This window comes from Eubalaena glacialis, chromosome 12 (assembly GCF_028564815.1).
Source record: "Eubalaena glacialis isolate mEubGla1 chromosome 12, mEubGla1.1.hap2.+ XY, whole genome shotgun sequence".
NCBI lineage: Eukaryota > Metazoa > Chordata > Mammalia > Artiodactyla > Balaenidae > Eubalaena > Eubalaena glacialis.
The window spans coordinates 74,828,898-74,847,027 of NC_083727.1; positions in this window are offsets into that span (position 1 = coordinate 74,828,898).

Sequence of the window (18,130 nt, forward strand, 5' to 3'; positions counted from 1 at the left end):
CACTTCCAGTAAGGCTCTGTTGCCCTAGTAACCAGATTTGGTAAAGGAGAAATGCTGCCGCCTTGTGGCCGATTCCTGCAAGAGCAGCTTTTAACCCACAGCTAATGGTCACTTAACATTCACAAGGACGCAGGGCTGTAAAGGACACCTGCCCTCAAATTTGTGCTGAGGTAGGGAATGGATAAAAAAATTCAAAACAGGCAAATTTTTCAAGAAGATAGTATGAAGAGGTAAGTTTTACTCACTCTCTTTTTCAAAAAAGGAAAATGGATAAAAGCTCAACCTCAGGAAGTATTAGACTCATGCAATCTAATCTACAAAAAGGTTTCAACTCACACCAGTCGACTGACCATCAGCAAAAAGTCTACAAACAAGAAATGCTGAAGGGGTTTTAGAGAACTCTGTACCCTCTAGCTGCTGGTGAGATGTAAAGTGGTTGACGGCCAATAATGAGAACAGAAAGGAGCTGCGTTTAAAAGGAAAACTTGAGGTACCATTCAATCCAGCAGGCGCACCAATGGGCCTCTCACCTGAGAAGACCAGAATCGAGAAGACCCGGGCTGCAAAAGCTGCACTGCAGCCTTATTCACAATAGACAAGACAGTGAAGCAACCAAAATGTCCATCAACAGATGAAGGGATAAAGAAGAAGTGGTCCATGTACACAATGAATACTAGCCATGGAAAACAATGAAACACTGCTCTTTGAGGCACCATAGATGATCTTGGAGATAATCACAGAACATGAGGTAAGTCGGAAAGCAAAAGTCCTATATCTTATGATAACACTTATAGGCGTTATCTAATAACTGACACAAATGAACATATTTCCACAGAGAAAGGCACTCACTGACTTAGAACAAAAACTATGCTTATCTAAAAGGAAAGGTGGGGGGAATGGATAAATGAAGATTAGCCTTACCATATGTATACAAATACATATTATATACATATATCAAAAAGACCGACCATATAGCAAGGGAGGTTTACGGAACACTCTGTAATAATTTACATGGGAAGAGGATCTCTACATAAATAGATATATAATGTGTAAATGAACCAGAGTGTGTACGCCTTGGACAAACAACATTCGAACCATTACCCCAATTTAAAAAATTAAAACAACGAACTAGAAGTAATGAGACATAAACTTATGGGGGGTTTTCCTGGCACATTCCACTCAAATTTACAACCTAGGTAAACGACTTCCAGAACGGCTCTGCTGCCCTAGTACCCAGATTTGGGAATGGAGAAATGCTGCATCCTTGTGGCCGTTTCCCACAACAGCAGCTTTAAACCCACGGCAAAAGGTCACTAAATATTCACCAATTGCAGTTCTGTAAATGACACCTGCCCTCCAAAAAATACTGAGGTCGAAAACCGACCAAAAAATTCAAGAGTGCAACCTTCCAAAAAGACAATTTGGAGAGGTATATTGTACTCGCACTTTTTTTTCTTTTTTCTTTTAACAGAAAAGAAAAAGGCGCGGAAAAACGATGAATTTTAGGAATTGTTAAAGACATGTAAACCCAAATTACAAAAACCTATCAGCTCACACCAGTCAGAACGACCATCAACAAAAATGCTGCAAACAATAAATGCTGACGTGATTGTGGAGAAATGCGTACCCTCGATTCTAAGGGGGACGCGGTAAGAGCCACTAATGAAAGCACAATTGAGGTGCCTTGAAAAGGTAAACACTGAGCTACCATACCAGTCAATCCATCATACCCACTGCTGGGTCTATCACCTGAGAAAATGAAAATCAAAAATCACAGGCTGGCAATCCTGCACTCCAGCAATATTTACCATAGGCAACACTTGGAAGCAACGAAAATGTCCATCAACAGAGGAATGCACCAAGAAGAAGTGGTCCCTGTACACAGTGGAATATTAGCCATGGAAAACATTGAAGCACTGCTCTTTGAGGCACCATAGATGAGCCTGGAGATAATCACAAAACATGAAGTAGGACGGAAAGCAAAAGACCTATATCCTATAATATCACTTATGGCATTACCTAATAACTGACACAAATGAACATATTTCCAAAGAGAAAGACACTCACAGGCTTAGAAAACAAACTATGCTCATCTAAAAGGAAAGGAGGGGGGAATTGATAAATGAAGATTAGTGTTACTATACGTACACAAATACATATTATATACATGTATCAAAAAGACCGAACATATAGCAAGGGAGGTCTACGGAACACTGTAATATTTCACATGGGAAGAGGATCTGTACATTAATAGACATATATAATGTACAAATGAACCAGATTGTGTACACCTAGGACAAACAATATTCTAATGTTTACCCCGATTAAAAAAATTTAAAAAACCGAGACGAAGTAATGAGACATAAACTTATGGGGATTTCTCCTGGCAAATTCCATTCTAATTTACAACCTAGGACAACGACTTCCAGAAAGGTTCTGCTGCCCTAGTACCCAGATGGGGGAGTGGAGAGAGGCTGCCTCCTTGGGGCCGTTTCCCACAACAGCAGCTTTAAACCCACTGCGAAAGGTCACTAAATATTCACCAACTTGCAGTTCTGTAAATGACACCTGCCCTCCAAAAAATTTCTGGGGTCCAAAATCGACCAAAAAATTCAAAAGAGGGCAAGCTTCGAAGAAGACAATTTCAAGAGGTATATTGTACTCACGGTTTTTTCTTTTAAGAGAAAAGAAAAAGGCGTGGGAAAATGATGAATTTTAGGAATCTTTAAAGACATGCAAACCCAAATTACAAATACCTATCAGCTCACAGCAGTCAGAATGGCCATTTGCAAAAATGCTGCAAACAATACATGCTGAAGGGATTGTGGAGAAATGTGTACCCTCAGCTCTAAGGGGGACGTGGTAAGAACCATTAACGTAAACACAATGGAGGTGCTTTGAAAAGGTAAACATTGAGCTACCAGTGAATCAAGCATACCATCTGCTGGGCCTATCACCTGAGAAAATGAAAATCAAAAAGTCACAGGCTGGCAGACCTGTACGCCAGCAACATTTACCATAGTCAACGCTTGGAAGCAACAAAAATGTCCATCAACAGAGGAATGCACCAAGAAGAAGTGGTCCGTGTATACAATGGACTATTACTCCAGTAAAAAATATAAATTAAATTTAAAAAACAAACAAATGTAAGGAGACATCAGCATTTGTGGGTCTATCTGGGCACATTCCACTCTAATTTATAACCGAAGAGCACCACTGGCCGGTAGGTCTGTTTCCCAAGTACCAGCGTGGGGAACGTAGAAAGGCTGCCGCCCTCTGGCCGTTACCTGCAAAGGCAGCTTTAAAGCCTGGGCTAATGGTCACTTCATATGAACAAGTACTGCAGGGCTGTAAATGAAACCTGCCCTCAAAATGCCTTGAGGGAGGTAATGGTTAAAATATTTCAAAATGTGACACGTACTTTAAGAAAACACTTTGAAGAACTAAGCTGTAATCCCAGCTGGAAAAATAAAAAGGACATGCCTTAAAGCTCAGTTTCAGCGGATTATGAGACACATGCAAATTCAACCACAAAGAGGTATCGGCTCACACCAGTCAGAATAACCATCAGCAAAAAACTACAGAGAATAAATGCTGAAGGTGCTGTGGAGAAATGCATACCCTCAACTTTATGTGGGACGTAACCTGGGAAGAGCCACTAAAGAGAACAGAATGGAGGTGCCTTTAAAAGGTAAACATTGAGCTACCATATGATCCAGCAGACCTATTCCTGGACCTATAACCTAAGAAGACAGAATTGGAAAGACACAGGCAGGCAAATCTGCATTGCATAGTAGTACAATAGCCAAGATATGGAAGTAACCAAAAAGTCCACCGACAGATGGGTGGACAAAGAAGAACTGCTACATGTACAGATGGAACATGAGCTAGCGAAAAAATGAAACAATGCCATTTGCAGCACCATAGATGAGTCTAGAAGTAATCACGCAACTTGTAGTACGTGAGAAAGCCAAAGATACATATCCTATCATACCACATATAGGTGTTACCTAAAAATTGATACAAACGAAGATATTTCCACAGAGAAAGGCAACCACAGATTCAGTACAAAAACGTATGGTTCACCAAATGGAAAGGTGTGAGGATTGGATACATTACCATACTGAGGTTAACAGAGAGATACACACACACGTGAAATATATACTCACCAAAGACCTACGGAATACCAAGAGAAGACTACTCAACATTGTGTCATAACCTACATGGGAAAAGGATCTGAAGAAGAATAGATATATGCATATGCGTGAAAGAACCACATCTTGCACACCTAGAACAAACAAAACATTGTAATCAAGTTTGCTGTGATAAAAAATAAAAATTAAGTTGTAAACACGAACAAGAAGTAATGAGACATAAACTTAAAGGGCTTCTTCCTGGCACATTCCATTCTAATTTACAGCCTAGCACACCACTTCCAGTAAGGCTCTGTTGCCCTAGTAACCAGATTTGGTAAAGGAGAAATGCTGCCGCCTTGTGGCCGATTCCTGCAAGAGCAGCTTTTAACCCACAGCTAATGGTCACTTAACATTCACAAGGACGCAGGGCTGTAAAGGACACCTGCCCTCAAATTTGTGCTGAGGTAGGGAATGGATAAAAAAATTCAAAACAGGCAAATTTTTCAAGAAGATAGTATGAAGAGGTAAGTTTTACTCACTCTCTTTTTCAAAAAAGGAAAATGGATAAAAGCTCAACCTCAGGAAGTATTAGACTCATGCAATCTAATCTACAAAAAGGTTTCAACTCACACCAGTCGACTGACCATCAGCAAAAAGTCTACAAACAAGAAATGCTGAAGGGGTTTTAGAGAACTCTGTACCCTCTAGCTGCTGGTGAGATGTAAAGTGGTTGACGGCCAATAATGAGAACAGAAAGGAGCTGCGTTTAAAAGGAAAACTTGAGGTACCATTCAATCCAGCAGGCGCACCAATGGGCCTCTCACCTGAGAAGACCAGAATCGAGAAGACCCGGGCTGCAAAAGCTGCACTGCAGCCTTATTCACAATAGACAAGACAGTGAAGCAACCAAAATGTCCATCAACAGATGAAGGGATAAAGAAGAAGTGGTCCATGTACACAATGAATACTAGCCATGGAAAACAATGAAACACTGCTCTTTGAGGCACCATAGATGATCTTGGAGATAATCACAGAACATGAGGTAAGTCGGAAAGCAAAAGTCCTATATCTTATGATAACACTTATAGGCGTTATCTAATAACTGACACAAATGAACATATTTCCACAGAGAAAGGCACTCACTGACTTAGAACAAAAACTATGCTTATCTAAAAGGAAAGGTGGGGGGAATGGATAAATGAAGATTAGCCTTACCATATGTATACAAATACATATTATATACATATATCAAAAAGACCGACCATATAGCAAGGGAGGTTTACGGAACACTCTGTAATAATTTACATGGGAAGAGGATCTCTACATAAATAGATATATAATGTGTAAATGAACCAGAGTGTGTACGCCTTGGACAAACAACATTCGAACCATTACCCCAATTTAAAAAATTAAAACAACGAACTAGAAGTAATGAGACATAAACTTATGGGGGGTTTTCCTGGCACATTCCACTCAAATTTACAACCTAGGTAAACGACTTCCAGAACGGCTCTGCTGCCCTAGTACCCAGATTTGGGAATGGAGAAATGCTGCATCCTTGTGGCCGTTTCCCACAACAGCAGCTTTAAACCCACGGCAAAAGGTCACTAAATATTCACCAATTGCAGTTCTGTAAATGACACCTGCCCTCCAAAAAATACTGAGGTCGAAAACCGACCAAAAAATTCAAGAGTGCAACCTTCCAAAAAGACAATTTGGAGAGGTATATTGTACTCGCACTTTTTTTTCTTTTTTCTTTTAACAGAAAAGAAAAAGGCGCGGAAAAACGATGAATTTTAGGAATTGTTAAAGACATGTAAACCCAAATTACAAAAACCTATCAGCTCACACCAGTCAGAACGACCATCAACAAAAATGCTGCAAACAATAAATGCTGACGTGATTGTGGAGAAATGCGTACCCTCGATTCTAAGGGGGACGCGGTAAGAGCCACTAATGAAAGCACAATTGAGGTGCCTTGAAAAGGTAAACACTGAGCTACCATACCAGTCAATCCATCATACCCACTGCTGGGTCTATCACCTGAGAAAATGAAAATCAAAAATCACAGGCTGGCAATCCTGCACTCCAGCAATATTTACCATAGGCAACACTTGGAAGCAACGAAAATGTCCATCAACAGAGGAATGCACCAAGAAGAAGTGGTCCCTGTACACAGTGGAATATTAGCCATGGAAAACATTGAAGCACTGCTCTTTGAGGCACCATAGATGAGCCTGGAGATAATCACAAAACATGAAGTAGGACGGAAAGCAAAAGACCTATATCCTATAATATCACTTATGGCATTACCTAATAACTGACACAAATGAACATATTTCCAAAGAGAAAGACACTCACAGGCTTAGAAAACAAACTATGCTCATCTAAAAGGAAAGGAGGGGGGAATTGATAAATGAAGATTAGTGTTACTATACGTACACAAATACATATTATATACATGTATCAAAAAGACCGAACATATAGCAAGGGAGGTCTACGGAACACTGTAATATTTCACATGGGAAGAGGATCTGTACATTAATAGACATATATAATGTACAAATGAACCAGATTGTGTACACCTAGGACAAACAATATTCTAATGTTTACCCCGATTAAAAAAATTTAAAAAACCGAGACGAAGTAATGAGACATAAACTTATGGGGATTTCTCCTGGCAAATTCCATTCTAATTTACAACCTAGGACAACGACTTCCAGAAAGGTTCTGCTGCCCTAGTACCCAGATGGGGGAGTGGAGAGAGGCTGCCTCCTTGGGGCCGTTTCCCACAACAGCAGCTTTAAACCCACTGCGAAAGGTCACTAAATATTCACCAACTTGCAGTTCTGTAAATGACACCTGCCCTCCAAAAAATTTCTGGGGTCCAAAATCGACCAAAAAATTCAAAAGAGGGCAAGCTTCGAAGAAGACAATTTCAAGAGGTATATTGTACTCACGGTTTTTTCTTTTAAGAGAAAAGAAAAAGGCGTGGGAAAATGATGAATTTTAGGAATCTTTAAAGACATGCAAACCCAAATTACAAATACCTATCAGCTCACAGCAGTCAGAATGGCCATTTGCAAAAATGCTGCAAACAATACATGCTGAAGGGATTGTGGAGAAATGTGTACCCTCAGCTCTAAGGGGGACGTGGTAAGAACCATTAACGTAAACACAATGGAGGTGCTTTGAAAAGGTAAACATTGAGCTACCAGTGAATCAAGCATACCATCTGCTGGGCCTATCACCTGAGAAAATGAAAATCAAAAAGTCACAGGCTGGCAGACCTGTACGCCAGCAACATTTACCATAGTCAACGCTTGGAAGCAACAAAAATGTCCATCAACAGAGGAATGCACCAAGAAGAAGTGGTCCGTGTATACAATGGACTATTACTCCAGTAAAAAATATAAATTAAATTTAAAAAACAAACAAATGTAAGGAGACATCAGCATTTGTGGGTCTATCTGGGCACATTCCACTCTAATTTATAACCGAAGAGCACCACTGGCCGGTAGGTCTGTTTCCCAAGTACCAGCGTGGGGAACGTAGAAAGGCTGCCGCCCTCTGGCCGTTACCTGCAAAGGCAGCTTTAAAGCCTGGGCTAATGGTCACTTCATATGAACAAGTACTGCAGGGCTGTAAATGAAACCTGCCCTCAAAATGCCTTGAGGGAGGTAATGGTTAAAATATTTCAAAATGTGACACGTACTTTAAGAAAACACTTTGAAGAACTAAGCTGTAATCCCAGCTGGAAAAATAAAAAGGACATGCCTTAAAGCTCAGTTTCAGCGGATTATGAGACACATGCAAATTCAACCACAAAGAGGTATCGGCTCACACCAGTCAGAATAACCATCAGCAAAAAACTACAGAGAATAAATGCTGAAGGTGCTGTGGAGAAATGCATACCCTCAACTTTATGTGGGACGTAACCTGGGAAGAGCCACTAAAGAGAACAGAATGGAGGTGCCTTTAAAAGGTAAACATTGAGCTACCATATGATCCAGCAGACCTATTCCTGGACCTATAACCTAAGAAGACAGAATTGGAAAGACACAGGCAGGCAAATCTGCATTGCATAGTAGTACAATAGCCAAGATATGGAAGTAACCAAAAAGTCCACCGACAGATGGGTGGACAAAGAAGAACTGCTACATGTACAGATGGAACATGAGCTAGCGAAAAAATGAAACAATGCCATTTGCAGCACCATAGATGAGTCTAGAAGTAATCACGCAACTTGTAGTACGTGAGAAAGCCAAAGATACATATCCTATCATACCACATATAGGTGTTACCTAAAAATTGATACAAACGAAGATATTTCCACAGAGAAAGGCAACCACAGATTCAGTACAAAAACGTATGGTTCACCAAATGGAAAGGTGTGAGGATTGGATACATTACCATACTGAGGTTAACAGAGAGATACACACACACGTGAAATATATACTCACCAAAGACCTACGGAATACCAAGAGAAGACTACTCAACATTGTGTCATAACCTACATGGGAAAAGGATCTGAAGAAGAATAGATATATGCATATGCGTGAAAGAACCACATCTTGCACACCTAGAACAAACAAAACATTGTAATCAAGTTTGCTGTGATAAAAAATAAAAATTAAGTTGTAAACACGAACAAGAAGTAATGAGACATAAACTTAAAGGGCTTCTTCCTGGCACATTCCATTCTAATTTACAGCCTAGCACACCACTTCCAGTAAGGCTCTGTTGCCCTAGTAACCAGATTTGGTAAAGGAGAAATGCTGCCGCCTTGTGGCCGATTCCTGCAAGAGCAGCTTTTAACCCACAGCTAATGGTCACTTAACATTCACAAGGACGCAGGGCTGTAAAGGACACCTGCCCTCAAATTTGTGCTGAGGTAGGGAATGGATAAAAAAATTCAAAACAGGCAAATTTTTCAAGAAGATAGTATGAAGAGGTAAGTTTTACTCACTCTCTTTTTCAAAAAAGGAAAATGGATAAAAGCTCAACCTCAGGAAGTATTAGACTCATGCAATCTAATCTACAAAAAGGTTTCAACTCACACCAGTCGACTGACCATCAGCAAAAAGTCTACAAACAAGAAATGCTGAAGGGGTTTTAGAGAACTCTGTACCCTCTAGCTGCTGGTGAGATGTAAAGTGGTTGACGGCCAATAATGAGAACAGAAAGGAGCTGCGTTTAAAAGGAAAACTTGAGGTACCATTCAATCCAGCAGGCGCACCAATGGGCCTCTCACCTGAGAAGACCAGAATCGAGAAGACCCGGGCTGCAAAAGCTGCACTGCAGCCTTATTCACAATAGACAAGACAGTGAAGCAACCAAAATGTCCATCAACAGATGAAGGGATAAAGAAGAAGTGGTCCATGTACACAATGAATACTAGCCATGGAAAACAATGAAACACTGCTCTTTGAGGCACCATAGATGATCTTGGAGATAATCACAGAACATGAGGTAAGTCGGAAAGCAAAAGTCCTATATCTTATGATAACACTTATAGGCGTTATCTAATAACTGACACAAATGAACATATTTCCACAGAGAAAGGCACTCACTGACTTAGAACAAAAACTATGCTTATCTAAAAGGAAAGGTGGGGGGAATGGATAAATGAAGATTAGCCTTACCATATGTATACAAATACATATTATATACATATATCAAAAAGACCGACCATATAGCAAGGGAGGTTTACGGAACACTCTGTAATAATTTACATGGGAAGAGGATCTCTACATAAATAGATATATAATGTGTAAATGAACCAGAGTGTGTACGCCTTGGACAAACAACATTCGAACCATTACCCCAATTTAAAAAATTAAAACAACGAACTAGAAGTAATGAGACATAAACTTATGGGGGGTTTTCCTGGCACATTCCACTCAAATTTACAACCTAGGTAAACGACTTCCAGAACGGCTCTGCTGCCCTAGTACCCAGATTTGGGAATGGAGAAATGCTGCATCCTTGTGGCCGTTTCCCACAACAGCAGCTTTAAACCCACGGCAAAAGGTCACTAAATATTCACCAATTGCAGTTCTGTAAATGACACCTGCCCTCCAAAAAATACTGAGGTCGAAAACCGACCAAAAAATTCAAGAGTGCAACCTTCCAAAAAGACAATTTGGAGAGGTATATTGTACTCGCACTTTTTTTTCTTTTTTCTTTTAACAGAAAAGAAAAAGGCGCGGAAAAACGATGAATTTTAGGAATTGTTAAAGACATGTAAACCCAAATTACAAAAACCTATCAGCTCACACCAGTCAGAACGACCATCAACAAAAATGCTGCAAACAATAAATGCTGACGTGATTGTGGAGAAATGCGTACCCTCGATTCTAAGGGGGACGCGGTAAGAGCCACTAATGAAAGCACAATTGAGGTGCCTTGAAAAGGTAAACACTGAGCTACCATACCAGTCAATCCATCATACCCACTGCTGGGTCTATCACCTGAGAAAATGAAAATCAAAAATCACAGGCTGGCAATCCTGCACTCCAGCAATATTTACCATAGGCAACACTTGGAAGCAACGAAAATGTCCATCAACAGAGGAATGCACCAAGAAGAAGTGGTCCCTGTACACAGTGGAATATTAGCCATGGAAAACATTGAAGCACTGCTCTTTGAGGCACCATAGATGAGCCTGGAGATAATCACAAAACATGAAGTAGGACGGAAAGCAAAAGACCTATATCCTATAATATCACTTATGGCATTACCTAATAACTGACACAAATGAACATATTTCCAAAGAGAAAGACACTCACAGGCTTAGAAAACAAACTATGCTCATCTAAAAGGAAAGGAGGGGGGAATTGATAAATGAAGATTAGTGTTACTATACGTACACAAATACATATTATATACATGTATCAAAAAGACCGAACATATAGCAAGGGAGGTCTACGGAACACTGTAATATTTCACATGGGAAGAGGATCTGTACATTAATAGACATATATAATGTACAAATGAACCAGATTGTGTACACCTAGGACAAACAATATTCTAATGTTTACCCCGATTAAAAAAATTTAAAAAACCGAGACGAAGTAATGAGACATAAACTTATGGGGATTTCTCCTGGCAAATTCCATTCTAATTTACAACCTAGGACAACGACTTCCAGAAAGGTTCTGCTGCCCTAGTACCCAGATGGGGGAGTGGAGAGAGGCTGCCTCCTTGGGGCCGTTTCCCACAACAGCAGCTTTAAACCCACTGCGAAAGGTCACTAAATATTCACCAACTTGCAGTTCTGTAAATGACACCTGCCCTCCAAAAAATTTCTGGGGTCCAAAATCGACCAAAAAATTCAAAAGAGGGCAAGCTTCGAAGAAGACAATTTCAAGAGGTATATTGTACTCACGGTTTTTTCTTTTAAGAGAAAAGAAAAAGGCGTGGGAAAATGATGAATTTTAGGAATCTTTAAAGACATGCAAACCCAAATTACAAATACCTATCAGCTCACAGCAGTCAGAATGGCCATTTGCAAAAATGCTGCAAACAATACATGCTGAAGGGATTGTGGAGAAATGTGTACCCTCAGCTCTAAGGGGGACGTGGTAAGAACCATTAACGTAAACACAATGGAGGTGCTTTGAAAAGGTAAACATTGAGCTACCAGTGAATCAAGCATACCATCTGCTGGGCCTATCACCTGAGAAAATGAAAATCAAAAAGTCACAGGCTGGCAGACCTGTACGCCAGCAACATTTACCATAGTCAACGCTTGGAAGCAACAAAAATGTCCATCAACAGAGGAATGCACCAAGAAGAAGTGGTCCGTGTATACAATGGACTATTACTCCAGTAAAAAATATAAATTAAATTTAAAAAACAAACAAATGTAAGGAGACATCAGCATTTGTGGGTCTATCTGGGCACATTCCACTCTAATTTATAACCGAAGAGCACCACTGGCCGGTAGGTCTGTTTCCCAAGTACCAGCGTGGGGAACGTAGAAAGGCTGCCGCCCTCTGGCCGTTACCTGCAAAGGCAGCTTTAAAGCCTGGGCTAATGGTCACTTCATATGAACAAGTACTGCAGGGCTGTAAATGAAACCTGCCCTCAAAATGCCTTGAGGGAGGTAATGGTTAAAATATTTCAAAATGTGACACGTACTTTAAGAAAACACTTTGAAGAACTAAGCTGTAATCCCAGCTGGAAAAATAAAAAGGACATGCCTTAAAGCTCAGTTTCAGCGGATTATGAGACACATGCAAATTCAACCACAAAGAGGTATCGGCTCACACCAGTCAGAATAACCATCAGCAAAAAACTACAGAGAATAAATGCTGAAGGTGCTGTGGAGAAATGCATACCCTCAACTTTATGTGGGACGTAACCTGGGAAGAGCCACTAAAGAGAACAGAATGGAGGTGCCTTTAAAAGGTAAACATTGAGCTACCATATGATCCAGCAGACCTATTCCTGGACCTATAACCTAAGAAGACAGAATTGGAAAGACACAGGCAGGCAAATCTGCATTGCATAGTAGTACAATAGCCAAGATATGGAAGTAACCAAAAAGTCCACCGACAGATGGGTGGACAAAGAAGAACTGCTACATGTACAGATGGAACATGAGCTAGCGAAAAAATGAAACAATGCCATTTGCAGCACCATAGATGAGTCTAGAAGTAATCACGCAACTTGTAGTACGTGAGAAAGCCAAAGATACATATCCTATCATACCACATATAGGTGTTACCTAAAAATTGATACAAACGAAGATATTTCCACAGAGAAAGGCAACCACAGATTCAGTACAAAAACGTATGGTTCACCAAATGGAAAGGTGTGAGGATTGGATACATTACCATACTGAGGTTAACAGAGAGATACACACACACGTGAAATATATACTCACCAAAGACCTACGGAATACCAAGAGAAGACTACTCAACATTGTGTCATAACCTACATGGGAAAAGGATCTGAAGAAGAATAGATATATGCATATGCGTGAAAGAACCACATCTTGCACACCTAGAACAAACAAAACATTGTAATCAAGTTTGCTGTGATAAAAAATAAAAATTAAGTTGTAAACACGAACAAGAAGTAATGAGACATAAACTTAAAGGGCTTCTTCCTGGCACATTCCATTCTAATTTACAGCCTAGCACACCACTTCCAGTAAGGCTCTGTTGCCCTAGTAACCAGATTTGGTAAAGGAGAAATGCTGCCGCCTTGTGGCCGATTCCTGCAAGAGCAGCTTTTAACCCACAGCTAATGGTCACTTAACATTCACAAGGACGCAGGGCTGTAAAGGACACCTGCCCTCAAATTTGTGCTGAGGTAGGGAATGGATAAAAAAATTCAAAACAGGCAAATTTTTCAAGAAGATAGTATGAAGAGGTAAGTTTTACTCACTCTCTTTTTCAAAAAAGGAAAATGGATAAAAGCTCAACCTCAGGAAGTATTAGACTCATGCAATCTAATCTACAAAAAGGTTTCAACTCACACCAGTCGACTGACCATCAGCAAAAAGTCTACAAACAAGAAATGCTGAAGGGGTTTTAGAGAACTCTGTACCCTCTAGCTGCTGGTGAGATGTAAAGTGGTTGACGGCCAATAATGAGAACAGAAAGGAGCTGCGTTTAAAAGGAAAACTTGAGGTACCATTCAATCCAGCAGGCGCACCAATGGGCCTCTCACCTGAGAAGACCAGAATCGAGAAGACCCGGGCTGCAAAAGCTGCACTGCAGCCTTATTCACAATAGACAAGACAGTGAAGCAACCAAAATGTCCATCAACAGATGAAGGGATAAAGAAGAAGTGGTCCATGTACACAATGAATACTAGCCATGGAAAACAATGAAACACTGCTCTTTGAGGCACCATAGATGATCTTGGAGATAATCACAGAACATGAGGTAAGTCGGAAAGCAAAAGTCCTATATCTTATGATAACACTTATAGGCGTTATCTAATAACTGACACAAATGAACATATTTCCACAGAGAAAGGCACTCACTGACTTAGAACAAAAACTATGCTTATCTAAAAGGAAAGGTGGGGGGAATGGATAAATGAAGATTAGCCTTACCATATGTATACAAATACATATTATATACATATATCAAAAAGACCGACCATATAGCAAGGGAGGTTTACGGAACACTCTGTAATAATTTACATGGGAAGAGGATCTCTACATAAATAGATATATAATGTGTAAATGAACCAGAGTGTGTACGCCTTGGACAAACAACATTCGAACCATTACCCCAATTTAAAAAATTAAAACAACGAACTAGAAGTAATGAGACATAAACTTATGGGGGGTTTTCCTGGCACATTCCACTCAAATTTACAACCTAGGTAAACGACTTCCAGAACGGCTCTGCTGCCCTAGTACCCAGATTTGGGAATGGAGAAATGCTGCATCCTTGTGGCCGTTTCCCACAACAGCAGCTTTAAACCCACGGCAAAAGGTCACTAAATATTCACCAATTGCAGTTCTGTAAATGACACCTGCCCTCCAAAAAATACTGAGGTCGAAAACCGACCAAAAAATTCAAGAGTGCAACCTTCCAAAAAGACAATTTGGAGAGGTATATTGTACTCGCACTTTTTTTTCTTTTTTCTTTTAACAGAAAAGAAAAAGGCGCGGAAAAACGATGAATTTTAGGAATTGTTAAAGACATGTAAACCCAAATTACAAAAACCTATCAGCTCACACCAGTCAGAACGACCATCAACAAAAATGCTGCAAACAATAAATGCTGACGTGATTGTGGAGAAATGCGTACCCTCGATTCTAAGGGGGACGCGGTAAGAGCCACTAATGAAAGCACAATTGAGGTGCCTTGAAAAGGTAAACACTGAGCTACCATACCAGTCAATCCATCATACCCACTGCTGGGTCTATCACCTGAGAAAATGAAAATCAAAAATCACAGGCTGGCAATCCTGCACTCCAGCAATATTTACCATAGGCAACACTTGGAAGCAACGAAAATGTCCATCAACAGAGGAATGCACCAAGAAGAAGTGGTCCCTGTACACAGTGGAATATTAGCCATGGAAAACATTGAAGCACTGCTCTTTGAGGCACCATTGATGAGCCTGGAGATAATCACAAAACATGAAGTAGGACGGAAAGCAAAAGACCTATATCCTATAATATCACTTATGGCATTACCTAATAACTGACACAAATGAACATATTTCCAAAGAGAAAGACACTCACAGGCTTAGAAAACAAACTATGCTCATCTAAAAGGAAAGGAGGGGGGAATTGATAAATGAAGATTAGTGTTACTATACGTACACAAATACATATTATATACATGTATCAAAAAGACCGAACATATAGCAAGGGAGGTCTACGGAACACTGTAATATTTCACATGGGAAGAGGATCTGTACATTAATAGACATATATAATGTACAAATGAACCAGATTGTGTACACCTAGGACAAACAATATTCTAATGTTTACCCCGATTAAAAAAATTTAAAAAACCGAGACGAAGTAATGAGACATAAACTTATGGGGATTTCTCCTGGCAAATTCCATTCTAATTTACAACCTAGGACAACGACTTCCAGAAAGGTTCTGCTGCCCTAGTACCCAGATGGGGGAGTGGAGAGAGGCTGCCTCCTTGGGGCCGTTTCCCACAACAGCAGCTTTAAACCCACTGCGAAAGGTCACTAAATATTCACCAACTTGCAGTTCTGTAAATGACACCTGCCCTCCAAAAAATTTCTGGGGTCCAAAATCGACCAAAAAATTCAAAAGAGGGCAAGCTTCGAAGAAGACAATTTCAAGAGGTATATTGTACTCACGGTTTTTTCTTTTAAGAGAAAAGAAAAAGGCGTGGGAAAATGATGAATTTTAGGAATCTTTAAAGACATGCAAACCCAAATTACAAATACCTATCAGCTCACAGCAGTCAGAATGGCCATTTGCAAAAATGCTGCAAACAATACATGCTGAAGGGATTGTGGAGAAATGTGTACCCTCAGCTCTAAGGGGGACGTGGTAAGAACCATTAACGTAAACACAATGGAGGTGCTTTGAAAAGGTAAACATTGAGCTACCAGTGAATCAAGCATACCATCTGCTGGGCCTATCACCTGAGAAAATGAAAATCAAAAAGTCACAGGCTGGCAGACCTGTACGCCAGCAACATTTACCATAGTCAACGCTTGGAAGCAACAAAAATGTCCATCAACAGAGGAATGCACCAAGAAGAAGTGGTCCGTGTATACAATGGACTATTACTCCAGTAAAAAATATAAATTAAATTTAAAAAACAAACAAATGTAAGGAGACATCAGCATTTGTGGGTCTATCTGGGCACATTCCACTCTAATTTATAACCGAAGAGCACCACTGGCCGGTAGGTCTGTTTCCCAAGTACCAGCGTGGGGAACGTAGAAAGGCTGCCGCCCTCTGGCCGTTACCTGCAAAGGCAGCTTTAAAGCCTGGGCTAATGGTCACTTCATATGAACAAGTACTGCAGGGCTGTAAATGAAACCTGCCCTCAAAATGCCTTGAGGGAGGTAATGGTTAAAATATTTCAAAATGTGACACGTACTTTAAGAAAACACTTTGAAGAACTAAGCTGTAATCCCAGCTGGAAAAATAAAAAGGACATGCCTTAAAGCTCAGTTTCAGCGGATTATGAGACACATGCAAATTCAACCACAAAGAGGTATCGGCTCACACCAGTCAGAATAACCATCAGCAAAAAACTACAGAGAATAAATGCTGAAGGTGCTGTGGAGAAATGCATACCCTCAACTTTATGTGGGACGTAACCTGGGAAGAGCCACTAAAGAGAACAGAATGGAGGTGCCTTTAAAAGGTAAACATTGAGCTACCATATGATCCAGCAGACCTATTCCTGGACCTATAACCTAAGAAGACAGAATTGGAAAGACACAGGCAGGCAAATCTGCATTGCATAGTAGTACAATAGCCAAGATATGGAAGTAACCAAAAAGTCCACCGACAGATGGGTGGACAAAGAAGAACTGCTACATGTACAGATGGAACATGAGCTAGCGAAAAAATGAAACAATGCCATTTGCAGCACCATAGATGAGTCTAGAAGTAATCACGCAACTTGTAGTACGTGAGAAAGCCAAAGATACATATCCTATCATACCACATATAGGTGTTACCTAAAAATTGATACAAACGAAGATATTTCCACAGAGAAAGGCAACCACAGATTCAGTACAAAAACGTATGGTTCACCAAATGGAAAGGTGTGAGGATTGGATACATTACCATACTGAGGTTAACAGAGAGATACACACACACGTGAAATATATACTCACCAAAGACCTACGGAATACCAAGAGAAGACTACTCAACATTGTGTCATAACCTACATGGGAAAAGGATCTGAAGAAGAATAGATATATGCATATGCGTGAAAGAACCACATCTTGCACACCTAGAACAAACAAAACATTGTAATCAAGTTTGCTGTGATAAAAAATAAAAATTAAGTTGTAAACACGAACAAGAAGTAATGAGACATAAACTTAAAGGGCTTCTTCCTGGCACATTCCATTCTAATTTACAGCCTAGCACACCACTTCCAGTAAGGCTCTGTTGCCCTAGTAACCAGATTTGGTAAAGGAGAAATGCTGCCGCCTTGTGGCCGATTCCTGCAAGAGCAGCTTTTAACCCACAGCTAATGGTCACTTAACATTCACAAGGACGCAGGGCTGTAAAGGACACCTGCCCTCAAATTTGTGCTGAGGTAGGGAATGGATAAAAAAATTCAAAACAGGCAAATTTTTCAAGAAGATAGTATGAAGAGGTAAGTTTTACTCACTCTCTTTTTCAAAAAAGGAAAATGGATAAAAGCTCAACCTCAGGAAGTATTAGACTCATGCAATCTAATCTACAAAAAGGTTTCAACTCACACCAGTCGACTGACCATCAGCAAAAAGTCTACAAACAAGAAATGCTGAAGGGGTTTTAGAGAACTCTGTACCCT